Source organism: Heterocephalus glaber, unplaced genomic scaffold (assembly GCF_053883595.1).
Source record: "Heterocephalus glaber isolate CG9 unplaced genomic scaffold, H.glaber_assembly_v1.0 deba00000331, whole genome shotgun sequence".
Taxonomy (NCBI): domain Eukaryota; kingdom Metazoa; phylum Chordata; class Mammalia; order Rodentia; family Bathyergidae; genus Heterocephalus; species Heterocephalus glaber.
In genome coordinates this window covers 7,139,966-7,162,757 of record NW_028258142.1, presented here as the reverse complement: position 1 = coordinate 7,162,757, position 22,792 = coordinate 7,139,966, and the positions used below count along the sequence as shown (strand labels likewise).

The window sequence follows — 22,792 nt, the reverse complement described above, 5'->3', positions numbered from 1 at the left end:
AGAAAGAATTAACATAGTGAAGATAGACATACTTCCAAAACTGCTATATAGATTCAATGCAGTCCCAATCGAAATTCCAGGAGCATACTTCATGGACCTTGAAAAAGTAATCCAAAAATTCATTTGGAACAAGAAGAGACCTAGGATAACAAAAGCAATTCCAGGCAACAGAGACATGGCAGGGGGTATCACAATTCCCTACTTGAAACTATATTACAAAGCTACTGGGATAAAAACAGCCTGGTACTGACAAAGAAACAGACCTGAGGACCAGTGGAACAGATTAGAAGATGCAGAAACAACTCCGGACATACTCAGCCACCTCATCTTTGACAAAGGAGTCAAACATCCCTCACTGGAGGAAAGATAGCCTCTTTAATAAATGGTATTGGCAAAACTAGATTTCAACCTGCCAAAGATTCAAACTAGACCCTTATCTTTCACCATGCACTAAACTATAATAGAAGTGGATTAAAGATCTAAATATTAAAACAGAAACACTAAACTTACTGGAAGATAAGTTAGGTAGAACTCTAGAAGACACTGGCATAGGGAAAGTCTTTATGAACAAATTCTCAGTAGCACGGGAACTAGCACAAACAATCAACAAGTGGGATCTCTTCTTATTCAAAAGCTTCTGCACAGCAAGAGAAACCACCAATCTTGTGAAGACAAAACCCGCAATGTAGGAAAGAATTTTCATCTGCTGTTCCTCAGACAAAGTCTACTATCCAGAATCTACAAAGAACTTTAAAAAACTCAGACCTCCCAAATTTAAAGACCCAATCAAAAATGGGCATCTGAAATGAACAGACATTTCTCAAACAATGAAGTAGAAATAGCAAATAAACATAAGAAAAAATGTTTAACATCACTGGTCATTGGAGAGATGCAAATGAAAACAATGCTGAGATTCCATCTCACTCCAGAAAGAATGGCTGCTATCATGAAATCAACCAATAACAAATGCTGGTGGGGCTATGGGGAAAGAGGAACCATGCTCCACTGCTGGTGTGAGTTCAGACTGCTGCAAACACTGTGGAAATCAGTGTGGAAATTCTTCAAAGTACTCGGAGTGGAAGTCTGATTTGACCCAGTTATTCTCCTTCTGAATATCTTCCCAAAATAATTAAAAGCTTCAAACCACAATGATATATGTTCACCCATGTTTGTAGTGGCACAGTTTGTAATAGCTAAATCTTGGAAACAACTCAAATGTCCATCAACCAATGAATAGATAAAAATGATTTTTTTATACAATGGAGTATTACTCATCCATAAAGAAGGATAAAGTTGAGACATTTATAGCTAAATGGATGTACTTTGAGACCATACACTTAAGTGAAATAAGTTGGACATGTGTAAATATCACACTGTCTCCTTGGTGTGAGAAACTGAAAGGGTAAATAAGGATCAATATGTGTAATAGATAATGTGAACTCAGAAGAAATTAATCAAAAGTAAAAGGGAAGTAGTGAGAGGAGAGAGGGAAAAGAAGGAAGGGAAAAGAAAAAATGAGAAAAGAAGGAAAAAATGAAAGCAAAACTTTTATAAATAAGTTGGAAAAGAGGGGTGTGTGTGTTTGACAATAAAGTTATTTTATTTTAAAAAAAAAAGAGGGGTTGAAGGGAGGGGAGGGGAGGGGATTGGAAAAAAGACAGGAATCAAGATATGCCACATACAGGTATAAATTCTCTGCAATGAATGTGATCATTATGTATATCTGAATTGTACCAATAAAATTAATTAGAAAAATCTCTGCCTGCATATGTTTCTTTAGAAAGAGACAATATTCATATATTCTGGCAATGATTATATTTTTTGCCACTATAATTATTAGTTTGTTGTTTCTATAATTTACAACTTTCTTTCTAGTGCCCATATACTTTTAAAATTTTCATGTTTTATTTTACATTTTCACAGATAATTTGCCCAACTGAGCAGTAGTTTTGACTTTCTTTGCATGAGGTGTGGCTCTGTTTTCTGGGTGTAGAGGCTCATCATAGCCAAGGCACCACAGCCAAGACTGAGTCCTGAGACATAGCAAGAAGAATTAAAACAGAACACAGCTTCTAGAACCCAAGATTCCTAAGCCACTGGCCAGAGTTTATTATTTGTAGCCCTCACAATGAGTTTAGAGGATATGTCTTTCATAATGATAAATTTTGAATGATCCAAACAATTGGAACACCTTTATGTCTCTTCTTTCCCTAACATTGCTACTTCAATATTTCCTCTTGTTTCAAGTGAGCTCACTAATGTAACAGGTAATGTTTTCTTTCAGAAAGACTTTCCTTACTATTACCAGTTTGAGATTGGAACCCCCTGTGTGCTCTGTAACAAACTAGATCAGTCTCTATCCCTACCTTTACCACACGATGACAATTTAGGTCTACATCCTTGTTTCGGTTCAGAAATTTTTATTGACAAATATGGAGTATTACTCTTCTCTCAATTACTAAGAGCTAAAAGCTAATTTGATATTTACACTCTGGTGAAATTTTGCTGTGAAAAAATTGAATAAGATGAAAAATGAGGGAATGAATTGCATGAGTGAATATAAATAGGTCGGTGCAAGGACAAATAATGGAACTTCAGTTTTCTGAGGGTAAATTAGAAACATAAATACTTCACGAACTTTCTCTTACCAAGAGCTTTTAATCCATGTGACATCAGAGACTGCTAAGATTAAGAAAAGAAAATGCTTGCATGCTTTCAACTGTACTTTAAGAAAATCTGTATTTGTCCACATTAAAAATAATTACAGGGCTGGAGATTTAGCTCAGTGGTTTTGCCGCCTGCCTCATGAGCGCAAGGTCCCGAGTCCGACCCCTGGTTCCAAAATAACAAAGATAAAAATAATTATAGTCACTCTACTAGGTATTCTCCTTTACATATCAAAAGTAGCAACTTTCAGGGCCTCTCAAATCACTGGTTAACAAACAATTGTTGCTTAATAAATGTCTATATAAGGGATACAAACACAATGTTTGCAAATCAGGAAATGAGCCACAGTCTTGGAAATGAAGAACTGATGACCCAGACTGAGATCTTAATGAGGTGCCTGACTGAAGAAAGATAGCAAAAGGGAATAAAAGATCAGAGAAGGAATGATGATTGCTGCCAGAAAAGTAATAAGAAATGGAGGAAACATTTCTCCTCTTCAAATTTCCCTCCTTTACATCACTCATGATGTGTGAGATGCAGACTGAGAAACCCTAAGGACTTTCTCTGACAGTCACATCTTACTTTTGAACACCCTGTAGTTCAATAATTGCACTTTTATGGAACAAAGCCTATTTTAAGATGTATTTTGAGAATATGTATATAATGCTTATAAATATTCACATCATACAACAGAATACAAAATTCTGCAAAATTATATTAATTATGGTTATTATTATTATTATTGTTATTATTATTATTACTATTTTGGAGACAGGAATTTGTCATGTTGCCCAGCCTGGTTTCAAATCCTGTGCTCAAATGACCCTCCCAAGCTCTACTTACCAAATTAGGGGGGACTACAGACATGCACCACCATGCCTAATTCACTTCTGCTAAATTAATGAGCTACATATAATAGAATAAATTTTCAAATATGAAAATTATGTTTAAAATTATGTTAGATTTACTCTGTAGATGGGTGACTTACTAAGCATAAGGCAACACAAGAATTCTTATTGTGACGTATTTGACCATTTTTAACTTTTCATGTCAAAAATAATCATGAACATGAAAAGAAAGCAGAAATTGGAAAAACATAATTTATACAAGTTTGGCAAATTAACTCTTACAAATTGAGGTTTAATTAGTAAGAAAAAGAAATTCATTATTGACCCATTAGATTTTCCAGTCTAAAACCCAAGAGTCCCGCTTGATCTCTCCTCTCCTTCTGCCCTGCCACAGCTTTGACATAACTTTCTAAATTCCTCTGTTGAGGACAACTGTAGCAGATACTATGGTAAATCACCCAGGACCCAGAAACCCACTCCCTTCAGGATTCCTCATTGCACTTGTCTCTCAGTGGACCCTTTCCTGGAAATTGGCTACAGGGAGCTGCCCAGCCAAGACTGCTCCTTCTGCCCTGGACAGATAACTTCCCTTCACAGACTGACTTCTTTCTTCATCAGATGCAACCCCCAGTGCTTTTAATAATATAGGGAGAAATATAACTTTCAAACTACTATATCAAATATACCAAGTTCATGTTCCCTGAAATTGAAGAATGAATTCCAAAGACAAAGAAGGTTAAAAGTAGGACAGATTTACTGGGGAATAGGAATAGATTCTGAGAGACAGGAGGGGTCCAGAACTGGGTTGCCACTGAGTCCATTTCTCTAATAATGAGAGCAAAATTGAGCAAAATCATGAGATGGGTACAAAATCATGAGATGAGTACAATGTAGGTCAAACTATAGTCAACCAATAAGATACCAAGCATAGTTACTTAGCTAATATTTACCCAATAGAGAAGCATATCACATAGCAAGGGTACATGGAAAAAACAAAAGCATTTTTGGAAAAGGATGGGTCCAGAGATTCTGGTCACACACCAGGATGACTGATGTTTATCTGGACTTTTACTGGACCAGGTGATACCAATTATAGTATGATTCCAAGTTATTGCTTATCTATCCCTTCAGGGAGGCATGTAGGACTGGTAATTGCATCTTTATCTTGAGGCCTGACTTTCAAAAGATGTGCCTTTAGCCAAAATTCTGATGTCTTTAATTTTTTTGCTGATGTCCTTAAGGGTTCAGTCTCTCTCTGACTGCATATTAATTTCTATCTAACTTAGCTTCCTATAATAGTTTCGAATGCAATATTACAGAATTCTGTTTGTATAGTACCATGGATTCATTCTATTCTCAGAGAAGCTTATCATTCTACCTAAGGTCCCATCAGAAGCAACATACTTTGTGTCCTTCCTTTCCAAAAGCATCTTGTTATGTTCTTATACATGATCTGCTGGGTTTTTTTTTTCCTACTAGAGTGAGATTTCCCTCAAGCAAGGAGTGAGACACTCTTTATCCCATAGTATCCAGAGTCCCACTCTGACACCATGAGGTCACTACTGGGTCTGCCCTCAGGGAATAACTTGTACTGTGAACTAGAAATTTGCCTAGAGAGTACATTTTAGGTGTTGTTATCACACATACAGAAAAGGGTAACTGTGTGAATAATGGATATGTTAATTTTCTTGACTATCGTGACCATTTCACTGTGTATAAAAAAAAACCACTATCAGTATGTGCCTGAAACACATGCAGAAGAAAAAAACAGAAAATACTTATCTTTCCCCTGCAATGACAGCTGACATCCTCCAGCAGCAATTCTTGGGGACTTCTAAAGAGAGCCAGGCTCCTCTGTGGAAGCCCCTAGTCCAGTGGTGGCAAACCTACAGTACACGTGTTACTGAATTTTTCTAAGACAGAAGATATTAATGTATGAGTTGTTTTTTATTAAATTAAAACATCGCTGTTCAGATTGAATGGCAGCGTTGTCACTTTGCAATAAATAAATGGGTTTGTGGTTGCAGTTTGGGCACGCAGTCTCTGAAAGTTTTGCTATCACTGCCCTACTCTGTGAGTGACCAAGGTAAGGCACCAGGTCCTGCCATCTCTGTCCTGAGTTCTGCCTGGTGGTCTAAGTCCTCCATGCCTAGTTCTGCTTCTTCCCCCTTTCCTCTCAGGAGCTCCAGGCCAGCAAATCTGCAGGTTTTCTGACCACTCCTGCCACTCTAGCAGTTCTCACAGATGCCTCTCCAAGCAAACCTTGTGCACTCCTCACCTATCTCAGTATCTCTTCCCTATAAGAGAAATGTAACTGGCAAAACCAACCATAGAACATGGCAAATAATAATGTTATAGGTTTGTGGTCAGAATAAATAAAAAACACTGGCAGCACAAAATTTCCTGACAACAGAAAAGAAAAACGTTCAACCTTAGTGGGAGTCAAATAACTAAAACAACCCAATTAGCACAACTGTAAGGCAATTCCACTGTTGTTTTCCTGGTATTCGGGGGCGAGTTGATTTCTCATGCATTTTTTGTCATGAATTGTAGCCTGATCTCATCCATGAACATGGTCAGCTTGGATTGATACAGAGTCTATAAGAATCTCACAATGGTAAGTAAATGGATTCACATACTCACCTCTCTCTCATGATGCTTGATAGCAATCTTGGAATTCATTTAAGAATAACTTTAATTTTAAACTTATTTTGAAAAGAATCTAATACTAAATTTTCTGTGTAGACAACTGAAAAAAGTCTAGAGATCTCGCCCTCATCTGTGAGCATCCACTTAATTCTCCTCAACTTTAGTGACATGGAAGTTAATGAATATTTCTGATAATCTTAGCAGATCTAGTAGTACTAAAAAATCTGATTTTTTCATAATAAAAAGATTTTAATTTTTAAAAATCTTCAAATCTGCATTTAATAATCTTGAAACTGACTGGGCCTCATATTACTCTTCTAAAATAAGTCTAAGGAAAAGAATATCTGTCCCAGGGATAGGGGATGAAAAATGAATTAAGATGTATTATGTACATGTACCAACTCCACACAAGGAATGTAAAAATGTACTAATAAAAAATAAAAATTTAAAACTTAGAAAAGAGTGTCTGTTTCAGATTGAAGGTAAAGTGTGATGAAATATCAATAAAAGATTATAGATTTGAGGGTCGGGGATTTAGCTCAGTGGTTTCGCCCCCTGCTGCACATGTGCAAGGACTCGAGTTCGATCCCCAGTACCAAAAAAAAAAAAAAGATTATAGATTTGAAATATTCTGCTCAATTTAAAAATGGCTATTTGAAAGTAATATCACATGAAAAATGTTGAAGTTCCTTGCTGTTCTTGATTTTATATTATTCATCCTTAAGTTTTCCATTTATAATACAATAAAATATGATGGATATCCTAGAAAATGCTAATAGAGTGATTGGGCTTTTTCATTTTCTAAATATTTTTCAGAGAGGAACTAAATGGTCGACTTTTCAGTTTAAAAATAAAACAAAACAGAAACAAAAAATCTTGACAATGAACTAAATAAAAGATATTTACCTTTATAATTTTAATCATTTTCAATAGAAGTTACTGATAACTTCTAAAATTTAAAACAGTATCATTATAAACTTCTTTGGATTTTTTGTTTGTTTGTTTTTTGTTTTGTTTTGCTTTTCATTTTTTTATTAGCCTCCTGGGCCACCACCCTGTGCACTGTGATCCTGAACTGGAAGTCACCTCAGCGTAGAGGAGCAGCAGCAGGCCTTAGGTCCCTCGCCACACCCAGGAGCACCCCTCTCTTTCAGCCTGTGAGTAACAAAAGCATGGATGTAAATGTGCCTCAGAGTGAGAATCGAACACAGTAATATAAAAAAGTCAAATAGAACTAACTTCTTGAAACTACATATAAAAATTGAATTATTACAACTAAAGCAGCAAATCAAAATGTCTGCTGAGGTTTTCTGGTAAGAACAACAACAAAAAATTAGTTGGTGCCCATGTTCAGTAAGTCACTACCACTGACAAAACTAAATCCAGAACAGGAAATTGAAAAGTGCATAATGAAATTAAATCTTGGATCAAGTATTTATGGAAAATTGGAAATGTTTGTCTTGCAGAGTTGATGCATAATGATTTGGAGAGGTATTAAAGTTTGTCTGATCCAGCTTTGGCCTCGCGTTCCACATAAAAAAGGATGTAGGCCTTTGCTTTCCCTATGGTCTCTTCATCAGTCAGTGTCACAGTGCTGTCATTGAAGTGGAACCAGCGGCCTTCATGAACTGCGTAGGCTGTGTAATGTCCAGAGCCGACCCCGGAGCCGTGGTACACCACCACCGCCACGAGGTCATACAGGCAGCTCTCAGGGCCACTGTTCTCGGGCTCAAGTAAGTAGCATTTCATGTCCAGGCCTCTCAGTGGAAACTCTACGTAGGTATCAACTTTGTTTCTTAAATATGTTGCCCAATGAAATCTTTTCAAATGTAAGCATAGCACCTTGGGAAGTTTTTGAATCTAGAACTTTTTTGTAGACTTTTGTTTCTTTTTACATTTGTGGCACATATATAATTCTGTCTCGTCGAGATCTTCTAAGTCAGTGAAACTGCGAAGACAATCTCGTAACTAACAAACTGGTCCGTTTTCTTGATTCTTAGAGCGCTTACTTCTGAACTGACTTGGACTATCTAATGAAAGATCTAGGAATGGATCAAACTTCCTGGACTCTGTCCCACATATGAGGCAGTTGACCTCATTCTGGAGAATGCCTCCGAATATAGCTGTGACAACAGTTGATGCCCCATTTATGCAGCATTTGTTACTTGCAGACAGAGAAGAATTTTCCTGCAGCATTGCCAATCGGGAAACACCATTGAAACCGCTCTGAAGTTCCAAGTGTAGGTGGTCCAGAAGGTAGCGCATGAACTCGTGGGCATCCTGCTGCTGATAGCCCCTAAAATTCAGCATAATCTTCCAAAGAACATAAAACAAGGACTCTGAACTAAAGGCAGTCTGGCTGCCTTGCCATAAAGCACAAAGTGTCTTTCTAAATTCTTCTACCAAGGACATATTGCTGTCCCCGTGGCTCCTGGTGTGGTACGTTCTCCTTCCTGCTGTTTTTCCATTCCTTAACTCCACTGCAGGCAGTTCTTCGAAATAACAGCAAAACTGCTCCATGTTACTGACTGAAGGATAGCATTCATGAAACACATGTTGCCCAAATTCCGAAGACCTGTAGCACAAATGGCAGTGGTGCTTCCATTTACTTTTAATAATTTGCTGTTTAGTGACGAATTTTCCAAAAGTTTTCTCTTCCTACACAACAGAAATCCAGAGGATCATCAATACCTACTTTGAAGACATATACGCCAATAAGATGGAAAACACAGAAGAAATTAACAGATTCCTAGATAAGCATGAATTACCAAAGTTGAACGAAGACCTAAAAATTCTAAACAACCCAATAGCAATCAATGAAATTAAAAATGTAATTAAAAACTTATCAACTAAAAATCCCTGGAACATGATGGGTTCACTGCTGAATTCTACAAGACATTTAGGGAAGAACTATTCCCACTACTGTTTAAACTCTTCAATGAAATTGAAAGGGAAGCAATACTTCCAAATTCATTTCTGTAAGCAAGGATCACCTTGATCCAAAAACAGAAAAAGACCCAACCAAAAAAGAGAATGGGCCAATCTCACTAATGAACATAGATGCACAAATCCTTAAGATACTGGCAAACAGAATTCAGAAAATCATCGAGAACATCATACACCCCGACTAAGAGGGATTCATCCCAGGGATGCAGGGATGGTTCAACATATGCAAATAAATCAATGTAATATACTATATCAATAGAGCCAAGAGCAAAAACCATATGATCATCTCAATAGATGTAGAAAAAGCATTCCACAAAATCTAACACTAATTCTTGATAAAAACCCTACAGAAAATTGGAATACACAGTCTCTACCTCAACATGATAAAAGCCATCTATGAAAAACCAAAAAACAATATCATACTGAATGGTCAAAAACTGAAATCTTTCACACTAAAATCAGGAACAAGACAAGGATGTCCACCAACACCACTTCTGTTCAATATAGTTTTGGAAACATTAGCCACAGCAATTATACAAGAGAAGAAATAAAATGAATAAAAACAGTAAATGGAGAATTTAAATTGTCATTATTTGCAGATGACATGTTACTCTCTATAGAAGACCCCAAGAACTCCACCAAAAGTTTCCTAGACTTAATAACCAAATTCAGCACAGTAGCTGGATACAAAGTCAACACACAAAAATCAATAGCTTTCCTGTACATGAAAAACAGACTCACTGAAAGAGAAACAGGAGAAACAACTCCCTTCACAATAGCATCCCCAAAAACTGAAATACCTAGGAAATAACCTAATGAAAGACATCAAAGACCTCTACTCTGACAACTATAGCACCCTGCAAAAAGAGATGGAAGAGGCTATCAGAAAATTGAAAGACACCCCTTGCTTCTGGGTAGGAAGAACCAATATGGCGAATATGGCTATACTTCCAAAACTGCTATATAGATTCAAAGCAATCCCAATTGAAATACTAGGAACATACTTCACAGACCTTGAGAAAGCAATCCAAAAATTCATTTGGAACCCGAACCTAGAATAGCAAAAACAATTCTGGGCAGGAAAGATAAGGCAGGAGGTATCACAATCCCCAAATTAAAATTATACTACAAAGCTACTGTGACGAAAACAGCATGGTATTGTTAAAGAAACAGACCTGAGGACCAGTGGAACAGATTAGACTTTGCAGAAACAACTCCAGACACGCTCATACACCTAATCTTTGACAAACGAGTCAAACACCCTCACTGGAGGAAAGATAGCCTCTTTAATAAATGGTGCTGGAAAAAATTGTGTTTCACCTTGCCAAAGATTATAACTAGACCTATATCACTCACCATACACTAAACTAAAATCAAAATGGACTAAAGATCTAAATATCAAAACAGAAACACTAAACTGGCTGGAAGAGTGGTTAGGTAGAACTCTTGAAGACATTGGCATAGGAAAAGCTTTCATGAACAAAATCTCCATTGCCTGTGAACTAGCACAAAGAATCAACAGGTGCAATCTCTTCTGCACTGCAGGAGAAACCACCAACAGCATAAAGAGACAAGCCACAATGTGGGAAAAAATTTTTACCACCTGTTCCTCAGACAGAGGTCTACTATCTAGCATACATAAAGAACTTTAAAAAATCAGACCTCCCAAATTTAAAGATCCAATCCAAAAATGGGCATCTGAAATAAACAGACATTTCTCAGACACAGAAGTAGAAATAGCAAATAAACATATGAAAAAATGTTCAACATCTCTGGTCAATTGAGAGATGCAAATTAAAACAATGCTCAGATTCCACTTCACTCTGGAAAGAACGGCTCCTATCGTGAAATCAGCTAAGAACAAATGCTGGTGGGGCTGTGGAGGAAAAGGAGCCCTTCTCCACCATTGGTGACAGTATAGACTGGTGTAACCACTGTTTAAATCAGTATGGAGATACCTCAAAAACCTAAGATTAGAGGTTTCATTTGGCCCACATATTCCCCTGCTGGGTATCTTCCCAAAAGAATTAAAAGTATCACACCACAGCAATGTATGTGTGCCCATGTTCATAGCAAAATCATTTGTAATAGTTAAAACTTGGAAACAGTCCAATTGCCCATCAACTGGAAACTGGATAAAGAAAATGTGTCTTTTTGTATAAAATGTAGTACTATTCAGTCGTAAGAATGAGAAATTAGACCCTTTTATAGCTAAATGGATGCACATTGAGGTGATACTCTTAAGTGAAATAAATAGGACACACATACCAAATAGTTTCTCTAGTGTGAGAAACTGAAAATGTAAATAACGATCGAAAGGGATAAAAGATATTGTGAAATAGGAAGAAACATTGCGAAGGGGAAGTGGGAGAGGTAGGGAAACAGAAAGAAGGGAATGGAATTAATATGAGAAAATGGAAACAAAGTCTTTGTAAATAGGGACAGGTAGAGGGGTGGAAGGGAGGGTAGGGGAATGGGGAAAAAATATGGACCAAATGTATTATGTAAACGTACAAATTTCCAATAATGAATTTCATTATATTGTATACCTAAAATGTACCAATAAAATTAATTTTGAAAAAGATGATTGTAATTTGTATGTATTCAAAATTGTACTAATAAAGGTCCCGAGTTGGATCCCTGGTACCAAAAAAAAAAAAATGGTACTAATAAAAATTTTAAAATTAATAAAAAGGAAAACCTGAAATGAATAGACACTTCTCAGATGAAGTACAAATAGCAAAGAAATGCATGAAAACTATTTTTGCATTGCTGATTATTTGAGAAATGCAAATGAAAGCAACACTGAGATTCCATCTCACTCTTGATAATGGTATTATCAAGAAATAAACCAATAACAAATGTTGAAAAGGCTGTATGGAAAGAGGAATTTCTTCTCCAATATTGATAGGAGTATAATTGGTACAATGACTATGGAAAACCATATGGAGATTCCTCAAAAACCTAAAACTAGAGGTTCCATTTGACCCACCTAGTCCCCTTTTAGGCATCTCCTTAAAAGAGTCAAAGTCACCATACCACCATGATACATGCATACACATGTTCATAGCACCACAATTTATAATAGATAAGTCTTGGAAACAGCGCATAAACTCATTAACAGATGAATGGATGAAGAAAATGTGGTATTTATGTACAATGGAGTACTACTCTGCTATGAAGAAGAATAAATGGAGACTTTTAGGTAAATGGATGCATCTCAAGGCCATATTTTTTTTTTAGGTTTTTTTGAGACAGGGTCTTGCTTTCCTTGAACTCACTTTGTACTCCAGGCTGTCCTTGAACTCAATTGTGTCCTCCTGCCTCAGCCTCCCAAATGCTGGGATTACAGGCATGCACTATCACGCTCAGCTGAGAGCATAATCTTAAGTGAAATAAATAATATGCACAAGGTTAAATAATGCATTTTTTTCTTGTATAAGAAGCAAAAATGGAGGATAGATATTAAGAAGTAGGAAGTACTTGTTCAAATGGAAAGAGGAACAAAGGATGGTAGGAGGGAGAGGGAAAAGATTTTTTTTTTTTTACAAAAAAAAGGAGAATTAAAGTAAAAAATGGAAACAAAGCTTTCATAAAAGATGAGGGGAAGAAGCATTGAAAGTAGGGGAGAGGAATGGAAAAAAAAAAGAAGTTCTATTATGTACAGGAACAATCCCCCATGATGAATGAGATCAATATGTATTGCAGACATGTACCAATAAAAAATAAATTAGAGAAATAAATACACAATGTAAAAAAATTAATAGAGGACTATTAAAAGAGCCAAAGATAACAGTATTTGTACAATTTTCTACTCAAACATAAATATATAGAGTTCCAGTCACTTAACCCTCCATTAAACACATTCTAGATGGATTTAGAAGACCACAGATCAAATGCATAAAAATACAAGGAGAATATATATGCATGCTCACACATTTAAACAGTTTCTGAAAACACAAATCTAAAAACTATGAAAGAAGACAGTAGAGTTGGTTACTTCCTATTTAAATTTATTCTTCAAGAAAATGTATTATAAAATTAAAATTCAAATAGATTGAGAGATATTATTTACACACAAATATCCCATATTTCATATGCAGAATATTAAAAAAACTCTACATATATTTGCACAAAAACATAACAGTGAAAGAAATAGACAAAAAACACAAATAATTAACTCACCATCACACGACTAGAAAATTTATTGAAAGATGCTCAATCTCAGTTATAATCAGTAAAACACAAAGTTAATAATGAGATACAATTTTTCTCACTACTAGACTGAAAAAATAAGAAGTTTGACAATATGACATTGTGAAGATGTGATAAATGCTTATGACATTTCTTTCAGTGGGAAATGATTCTAAGTTATTAAAATTTAAGTCATCAAAACAAAATATTAGTCATTTATCAAGCAAAGATTCCAAATTCCAAAATTCTGTAGTGATTTGAAATCATGCCTATGTACAGAAAATATTAATAATAAGGTACATTTCATGATTTATTTTGAGAGAGAAATTGTGAATTTCTGAAATCACAAGAAAGCAATATATATAGCCAAAATAAATAAAATTCTACACACAAAAAAAAAACAGGAAAGATTTGTATAACATCTTGTTTGTTGAGTAAAAATGAGCAAAAAGTTATACAACATCATTTATATTTAAAATTTATCATCCTTGATCTTATCCAACCACCCTTCTTCTAATGAATGCTGTATAAACATATAGAAAAATCACACTGAAGGGGCCAGGGATTTAGCTCAGTGGTTCCGCCTCCTGCCTTGCAAGCAAAAGGACCCAAGTTCAATCCCTGGTACCAAAAAAAAAAAAGAGAGAGAGAGAAAAATCACACTGAGACCTATTAATATGTAAAACTAATATGCTTATTAAAATAAATAAATACCTAAAGTTAAAACATAAAACAGATAAGATAAATGGATAAATTTATATATATATATATATATATATATATATATATATATGTATATATGTTACCAGGTTGTAACTCAACATGATAAAAGCAACTCTTTCCAAGAAGAAGATTGGCTTGGATTAGGGTAAATGTTTGAGAATTATCTCAATCATTTTTTCATTGAATGTATATATACATATATATATGTATGTGTGTTTATATATATGTGTGTGTGTATATATATATATATATATATATATATAGTAACTACTTGTATAAAGGAGTATGGTTAGAAAAATGTAAAAGACACTGACACAAACCAAAAATGATTTTAAGACTGCATTTTCTCTGACACTTTAATGGTGACAGAGTGAAAGGTGAATACACATTTACAATTTATATTGCCACACCTTGAGACAGCTACCACTGCAGAACTCTGAAATCAAGGCCCAACCCATGAGCAGAAAGGCAAATGTTCAGCGTACATTAAGCAAGGATGAATTTGTTCTTAAAACCAGAGCACGTGAAATACCAACATATCAAGGATATTTTTGCTAGAATACCAAAAACAAGACTTTTGTCACATTATAAACGCTCATGTAGTGTAAGAATCAAACAAAATCAGCGGCAAACAACATGGTTCATGGATTTACAGCATCAAGGCACTTATAGAATTGAGGTTATGGTAGAAATCTGTTGTAGCATATGTTTCTGCATGCATATGCTGACATCACAATGTTAGCTGAGAGCCACTTCAGTGGGTTTATTCTAATATATCAAAGATGAAAAGCATTAAGAAAAAAATGTGCTAAATTCTCCCAGAAACATTAAATGGAGGAAATAATTTTTAAAGTTGTGTCAAACTGCATTTGACATTGTGAATGCAAGAATATCAAGAAAGATGCTTAATCACCAACACTGAATACAATTTAAATATTTTATTGTACCCATTAACTAAGCAGAATTTTGTTGCTACAAAATTCTTAGTTATTTCTTAGTTAATTCTTAGTTATTCAAAGGACATGAAGGTTGTAGTTTTTTTTCAAATATCCACAATACAGATAAAACTAGAACTCATATTTAAATAATGAAATTACTTAGAATGCCAAGGAAGATAAGAAATTTATGGAAAATTTGAAGCCAAGTGATATTGACAAATGCTTAAAAGGTATGTGCCTAAGTCAAAGTTGGATGAGTCCCCAAGGCACTTTTGGAGTATATTGTTTCTGTTGAGCTCACACTTAACTCCTATTTGGCATTTGATTGCATTTTATTGATTGATTAACTAGAGTCTAAAGGTTAAATCTATTTCTCTCACTTGTTAGATGTAACCTACTCAAGTAAGTTCCTATTTAGACGAAAGAAAACATGTAGAGGTAAATATAGGAAAAGATGTATCAAAATGTGTTGTTTCACAGAATTTCCATTCCTCCAGCAGTTCTGTAGTGAAGATGGACTCAGGTAAGGTACCTGTTGATTTAAGACCAACTGGTCCCCCTGCCAAAGCAGTCATCCTCAAAATTTAACTACTCTCACACTTTACATCTGCCTCCAGTAGAATCATTCACATCTGAACATGAGCCAAAAAAACACATAGCTCATATTCCATGTATCCTCCTCTGACATTCCCTGAAGAATGTTGGTTTTTTTTATATATATTTGGCCAGATATCTTGGGATTACCATAGCACAAAGGAGTAGAAAAGACAGACTGAAAATGTTTTCCAAATATTACTTTCAATTATAGTTTTATTATGATTCCATATATGGTGATTATCTATGTAACTCTTGACATTTTAAAATCTGTTGGCAACTCAACCAATGCATGTTCAAACAATTTGTCAAATAGCATACTTACAATGCAGTCTACCAAAAATAATTTCCATACAGCTAAACATATGCTCTCTGATGCAGGATTTGAAATTTTGAATGACTTAACAGTGTAACTGGGACTTTTTCCAACCTGGACATATATAATCCTCCTGCTATAGCACGTGCTGTCTCATTCTCAGGAGACTCATTTATAGTTATGTATTGGTAGACCCAAAAGCCAAATACTCATCTCAATGTTTACTATGTTAAATTCATGATGCTTCTGTCTTGCCTTCTTTTTCCCTCCTGGAACTTTTCAATTGTCAAAATCAAGGAAATAAAACATTCTTGGAAAAGCATAGTCCTCTCACAGTAATAAGCTATAAAGTTAATAGTGGTTGGAGAATAAACTAACTTTTCTCTCTTTTTTGCATTTCTATCTTCTTCCCTTTTGTTTCTTGCTTAAATATCTTTCCTAGTGGAGTACCTAAAGGTTATAGCGTTCATTCTATTGATACATGGGATATTTGACATCATTTTCAATACCTTTGCATAGCTAATTTCACACTACTTGGGCAAAAATGCCTACTAAGAAAAGATGGTGGTTTACATAGCTTATATGAGCTAATATGATTGTGTCATTACCATTTTGATAACATGACAGATAGTGAGTTTAATTACTTTAATTAGGAAGAACAATGTTTAGTCAAAGTTAAAGAAAAAAACTTAGCGATTGTATAACCAGATACAGCTTTTGCTTTGTGGATAATATGCAGTGAAGATAATAAAATGGTATTTGTTGGAAATAAACTGACTGCTTTTCTTAAATGAGCTTTGTCAGGAATTTAATCAAAGATGTACAATATGGTTATATCATACTTTAAATAATGGTTTCAATTATTTATTAATCAAGCTCATGGACATGAAAATTATGAGGATTGAAGAAGATACACCCATGAAATATGAAAATTGTCAACACAATCTATTTCTTGACTAATTAGTAAATCAGTCCTAAGTGGAATTTCAGCACTTTCAAATGAGATTCTTATAGCTAATCTATCTTGGTTTTCTTTCACAATTAATCAAATTCTTGACTACCGAAAAGCATTAAAATATTAATCTACCATGAAATAATTTATGCTTTTTTATTTTGTTTTATATAGTATTAAAAGCAAATACATATGTTCTACAAGTTGAAAAACACCTTTATTCAGTACGTTGGGATGACCTGAGTAATATCTAACCTCTGCCGTCATTTTATACATAAAAATAGAACTCAGACTAGAATATAAATATAATCATATATATAATCATATGTTCCTTTACTGGTATTTGAACACTATTTCATATTCTGTCCTGATGCCAGAATTTGATGCTACATACAGGCACCCAAATTGATAATGTGAAAATAATCTGATATCTCTTCTAAACTGATATTGTTGATAGTGAACTTTTTGTAACCTAAGAAGTGTAAGATCTTTTTGTAGTTTCTCAACACATGATATTTTACTCATATTTTTGTGTGAGAATATTAAACCTCTCACTTTTCTTTACAAATGTTTGTGAAGTGTGATTTGAGAAAATAGTATCAGCTTTAGTAATACATTTATATTTGACTGATAGTTGATTTGATAAAAGAGCCTATTTACAACTCAAATATCAACTCTAAATCCTGCATTTAAGTGTGATATATCTTTAAAAATTTTTGTGATTTCTAGACAAATAGTTTACTCAAGTTTAGTTATGATATAAATGAAAGTTCTCTGTAATTATTTTTCCTGGAAGAAAGCATTCTCAAATTGCTTAGCTGACAAAGCCTTTTCTTCTCAGAGTGAACAAAAGTGCTAAACATATCTGCTCTCAAATCTCAGAGTCAGTAGGTGTTCATTATTTTTACTAATTTTCATCAATCATTTTTGAACCAAAATTAACCCAATAGAATTACAGACAGCAAAACAGAAAATCTTGACCAGATGTTTTGTGTAAAGTAATAGTGTCATATAATGCCCACATTTTTAAATTGAGTTTTTGCTTATCTTTGTTTTAGCAGAGATAATTGTGAAGTAGTAAATATTTTCTCATTTATTATGTCTATGATATCCAAGAAATAGTGATACACAGTGTCTATAAGTGATATGTAAATGCATTTAATAAAAAGAAGCATGTATGGTTTATAAATTTATGATATTTCATTATACAAATGTAACAAGAACTTCATGAAAACTATCTCAATCCAGTGTTCATCTTAGAAATTCTGAAATGAGATTCAATAACATGTATCTTTAACAAAAAGTCAGAAGATGTACTTTGAGTCAAGCTAATCTTTAAACAAATTTAAATAGTCTTAAACCTTGCAGATTATTTAATAGTAGAGAAACATGGGCTAAATATAATATGTGACACCATCAGAATGAATTGTATTTTATGATCCCAGTTTGTCAATTTTGGGAACAAATATCAGTTGTAGGTTGGTGTTCCACTATGTCAGATATCCACCTTCTAGTGATTTTTTAAATTATAAAAAGAAACCTGTTAACATAGAATTATCATTATAGAGTAATAATCATATGCAACTTACTAGAGATGGAGTAAAAATTATACATGGTGAAGCCTAAGAAGAGGATTTAATGTTATTCTGAATTAAGCCTCCACCCTCTTTTAACTAAGAAATCAGTAAAATCATTTGCCAGACAAATCCAAAAGAAATGTTTCCAAACTGAGTTATTTTATATCATTCTCCTTTTTATAACTTCTGGCCCCCTTTCAGTGACTGATGCTATTTGGGTTATGCACCATCTGTATTGAATCGATCTTTTTCACAGATCATGACTTTTTGGTATGATTTGCTCAGAATGCCTTTCTCTGTCTGTTGTTATTCAGATGTTCATACTTTTGAGTTCAAAGTCTTCCTGATCTACATTTGTAGCGCTCATGGTGTTTTATTTCTTCTTATTTCACAAATAGGGCCAATTTTCTTCCTTAAAGTCTGCTTGCTTTGTCATAGTACATCCTGGTGGCATGCCAACGCTTAGAGTTCAGTCATTCCAGTTCCATATGCAACAGTTTCAATTTGTCTATCTCCTTGAAGTGCATGAAAACAGCACAAGTAACTGCGGACATCACAGATTCTGGAGGAAGGTGCAAATATCAGGTTGAGTATTTTCTAGACAAAGGTTCCCTTTATATAGAAAGCAAGTAATTTGGGATATTTTCTGAGTAAGGCATTATAACTCACACTTTCTCATTCTATCATTGGTTATGGCATCACTATTTTCCCATGTTAAGTCCCAAACTGACAAAAATACTTTTTAAAAAAAAAACAAGATTTCATGGGAAATCAGGAGCTATGGTTGAATTTGTGTTTACCACAAAGCTAAAGCTTAGAACTTAGTCTAAATAATAACCTGATTAGACAATTTAAAGGAAGAACAACTTGATGCTCAAATTTCTGCCATTTGTGTGTATGTGCATGAACATATATAACTGGGAGTGCATTTATGTAACTGGGTGCACATATATGTGTGACTTGGTGTGCATGTGTGTAATTGGGTGCACATGCATTTGTAACTAGGTACACAGGTGTGTGTAACTGAGTGTGTATGTGAGTCACTGGGCGTGCATGTGTCTGTGTGAAACTGTGGCTGTGTATGAAATTCAGCTGCTAACAACCAGGAAGAAGCAATAAGGCCTAAAAGGAATTTGTAAACAAAAACTGAGAAAATAAAATATGTTTTCTTTCTTCCCAACTACTGTACCTCAGCATCATGAACATTATAATTATGAGAAAGTGTGCCATATCCTAATTAAATGTTTTTATTTACTGCATGATAAATAATCCTCTGAAGAGCTGTCTTCTAGCCACAAATCCATTATTACTACAGTCAAGAACACAAATTTAAAGATGAAAGAAATCTTCAGAGGCAGTGAAGTCCTTATTTCATAACTAGAAAAAAATCATGGAAGTAAAATATGACCTGTTCAATATCATACTTAGGACAAGATACTGAACTTTAACTTCCAGAGTGTTGATTTTTCTTCTCTATTTTGACCTCTACTGTTACTGATACATAAATACACGTCTTGATTCTTTGTTTGTAAGTAAAAGTGAAAGTAAAGCCAAAATAACAGGATTTTCTCTTGAAAGAAAAAAATCCTTCTATTTAATGAGTTAGCTAGGGGTGAGTAAATTCTGTTTTGTTATTTAAAACCATGTGCATTTGTACACTAATACATTTAAACAATCATTGGACCTCAATGTCTAGACAGACATAACTGTATTAAAGTGTATAGAATAGTCAACTGGTGTTCAAGCCACCTAATTCAGGTCTGTTCAGCAACTAGACCCCAAAATGTCCTTTAAACTTGAGCTGCGCTATCTGCAGTCCTGATGTAGTTCCTCACATGTGGGATCTAGGCTGGTCTTCTACTCTGGTTAATGAATCAAATGGGAAGAAATTGACTTTGAACTAGTTCCACTGTTTGGGGAGCTATCAGCCACTCTGTTAGATGCTCCTCTGTACTGCTTGATAAACCATGTAAGTGGCCATAAAAGGAGTGTGTCAGTCAGTATTTACTAGAGAAACAGATGTAACACAAGGAATATAAATATATAAGAATTTACAAGATTGACCTACAATGAGCACCCACAGAGTCAGATAAGGAAGAGTCCCGAGGTCTGTCTTCACACTGGAGACTGAAGAATTCAGTTGAAGGTCTGGAGATCGCTGCAGTGTCTCATGAGGGTCCATATCAGGAGGCTGATGGGTCGGAGATAGAAGGCTGAAGAGTCTACACTGGTAGGAAGGCTGAAGGATCCACACCGAAAGTCAAAGAGTCCGTACTGCAAGGCAGGAGATGATGTTCAAGGCGAAGACGGGAGCTCCTCCAAAGGAACAAAACCAGCTCATCTTTCCTCATTTCCCCCTTATAACATCCAGGCAAGGAGTTGCCCTAGGGTGGATCTCCCAGGTCTTGGGCATGGGAATTGCTGAGCTGATTTAGCTAAGCTCCTCTTAACCAAACTTCTCAAGTTGACACTATCACTCCACCATCACGGGGATCCCTGCGATTTTCCCTTACCAGAGAATGACCCTAATACCCTTTACTCTTAATAATACTTGAAGCTTGCTTAGTGGCTTGCAATCTTCATGCTTGTTTCATCTCACTTAAATTACAAAGGAATTGTGCTATTGGTAAATTTTCACTTTGATAGTTTTTCATTTTTTATTATTTTTTCGTCTTTCTAAAATTTTAATCGTTTCTTGTATTTTAAAGCATAATGATACTTTTTCCCTTGCATATAATTTTCCTGAGTCTTATTTTTTAATCACAAATTTAAAATCTCAAATATAAAATATGGTTTTGTTTGGTGACTATGTAGCTTGACTCTTGTACCAAAACATGATTGATTATACTTGAAAATATATTCACTAGATCCAATTATGTCCAAAAAATTTAAAATTTTTTCACAATTTGTATAGTTTTCTCATTTCTCCTTCTGATGTGATGGCATATACACTGGCCCCCTTTCTCTGAACAATGTTGGAATATTACTTCAAATAAATAAATTATTTTGTCTCAGTTACCTCATCTCCCCCTGTCTTATGGAGGGTGACAGCAATCCCTACACTACCCCAAACTGGTTCCCACACAGGCTAAGAGACTGAGTTTCCCTTTTGTAGCTGATAGGTTTTGATTCAGTATGTGGGACCAAGCAGTTAGCAGAGTCAAGTGTTATGTAAATTCACAAAGAGAAACAAGAATATGATGTGCCTAAAAAATTTGGAACATATTTAAGGTTCTACATACCATCAGGCTAAGAAATCAAAACGTCAAGCTGTTTTTTCCATGAATGAAGGCATGGAATATGAAAAATGCTAGGAAACTTGTTATGCAGGATGAAGCCTTCCTTTCTTCCCTCTAATTACATACAAATGGAGAAGGACATTTGCATCCTCAATATAGGCATAGACACTAACTACTGTAATTAATCTAGTGACAAGCATTGCAGAAGTAAAAGATGTGTTAAAGGAACTAGCTCTAATTAAATGATCTTTTTTAAGAGGCATAAAACTTTTTTTAAGAATTACATTCCAGGGATGCAGTGATGGTTCAACATAAGCAAATCAGTCAACGTAATACACTATATCAATAGAGCCAGGGACAAAAACCATATGATCATCTCAATAGATGCAGAAAAAGCATTTGACAAAATCCAGCATGCATTTATGATAAAAACCCTACAAAAGAATTGGAATAGACGATCTCTACCTCAATCTGATAAAAGCCATCTATGAAAAACCAACAGCCAATATCTTACTAAATGGTCAAAAACTGAAATCCTTCACACTAAAATCAGGAACAAGGCAAGGATGTCCACTATCACCACTCCTGTTTAATATAGTTTTGGAAACATTAGCCACAGCAATTAGACAAGAGAAAGAAATAAAAGGAATAAAGATAGCAAATAAAGAAGTCAAATTGTCATTATTTGCAGATGACATGATACTCTATATAGAAGATCCCAAGAACTCCACCAAAAGTCTTCTAGACTTAATAACCAAATTCAGTAAAGTAGCTGGATACAAGGTCAACACACAAAAATCAATAGCTTTCCTCTACACAAACAACAGACTCACTGAGAGAGAAATAAGGCAAACAATTCCTTTTACAATAGCATCCAAAAAACTGAAATACCTAGGAATCAACCTAACAAAAGAAATCAAAGACCTCTTCTCTGAAACTATAGCACTTTGAAAAAAGAGATTGAAGTGGATATCAGAAAATGGAAAGACAATCTTTGCTCCTGGGTAGGAAGGATCAACATAGTAAAAATGGCCATACCTCCAAAATTGCTATATAGATTCAATGCAATCTCAATTGAAATCCCACCAGCATACTTTATGGACCTTGAGAAAACAATCCAAAAATTCATTTGGAACAAGAAAAGACCCA

The 22,792-nt window shown here is 34.8% G+C and overlaps 1 pseudogene; it reads right to left on the bottom strand.

Moving 5' to 3' along the window:
• Nucleotides 1-7,488: 7,488 nt before the first annotated feature.
• LOC101724741 (ubiquitin carboxyl-terminal hydrolase 3 pseudogene) lies at nucleotides 7,489-8,822 on the bottom strand (annotated as a pseudogene).
• Nucleotides 8,823-22,792: the final 13,970 nt, after the last annotated feature.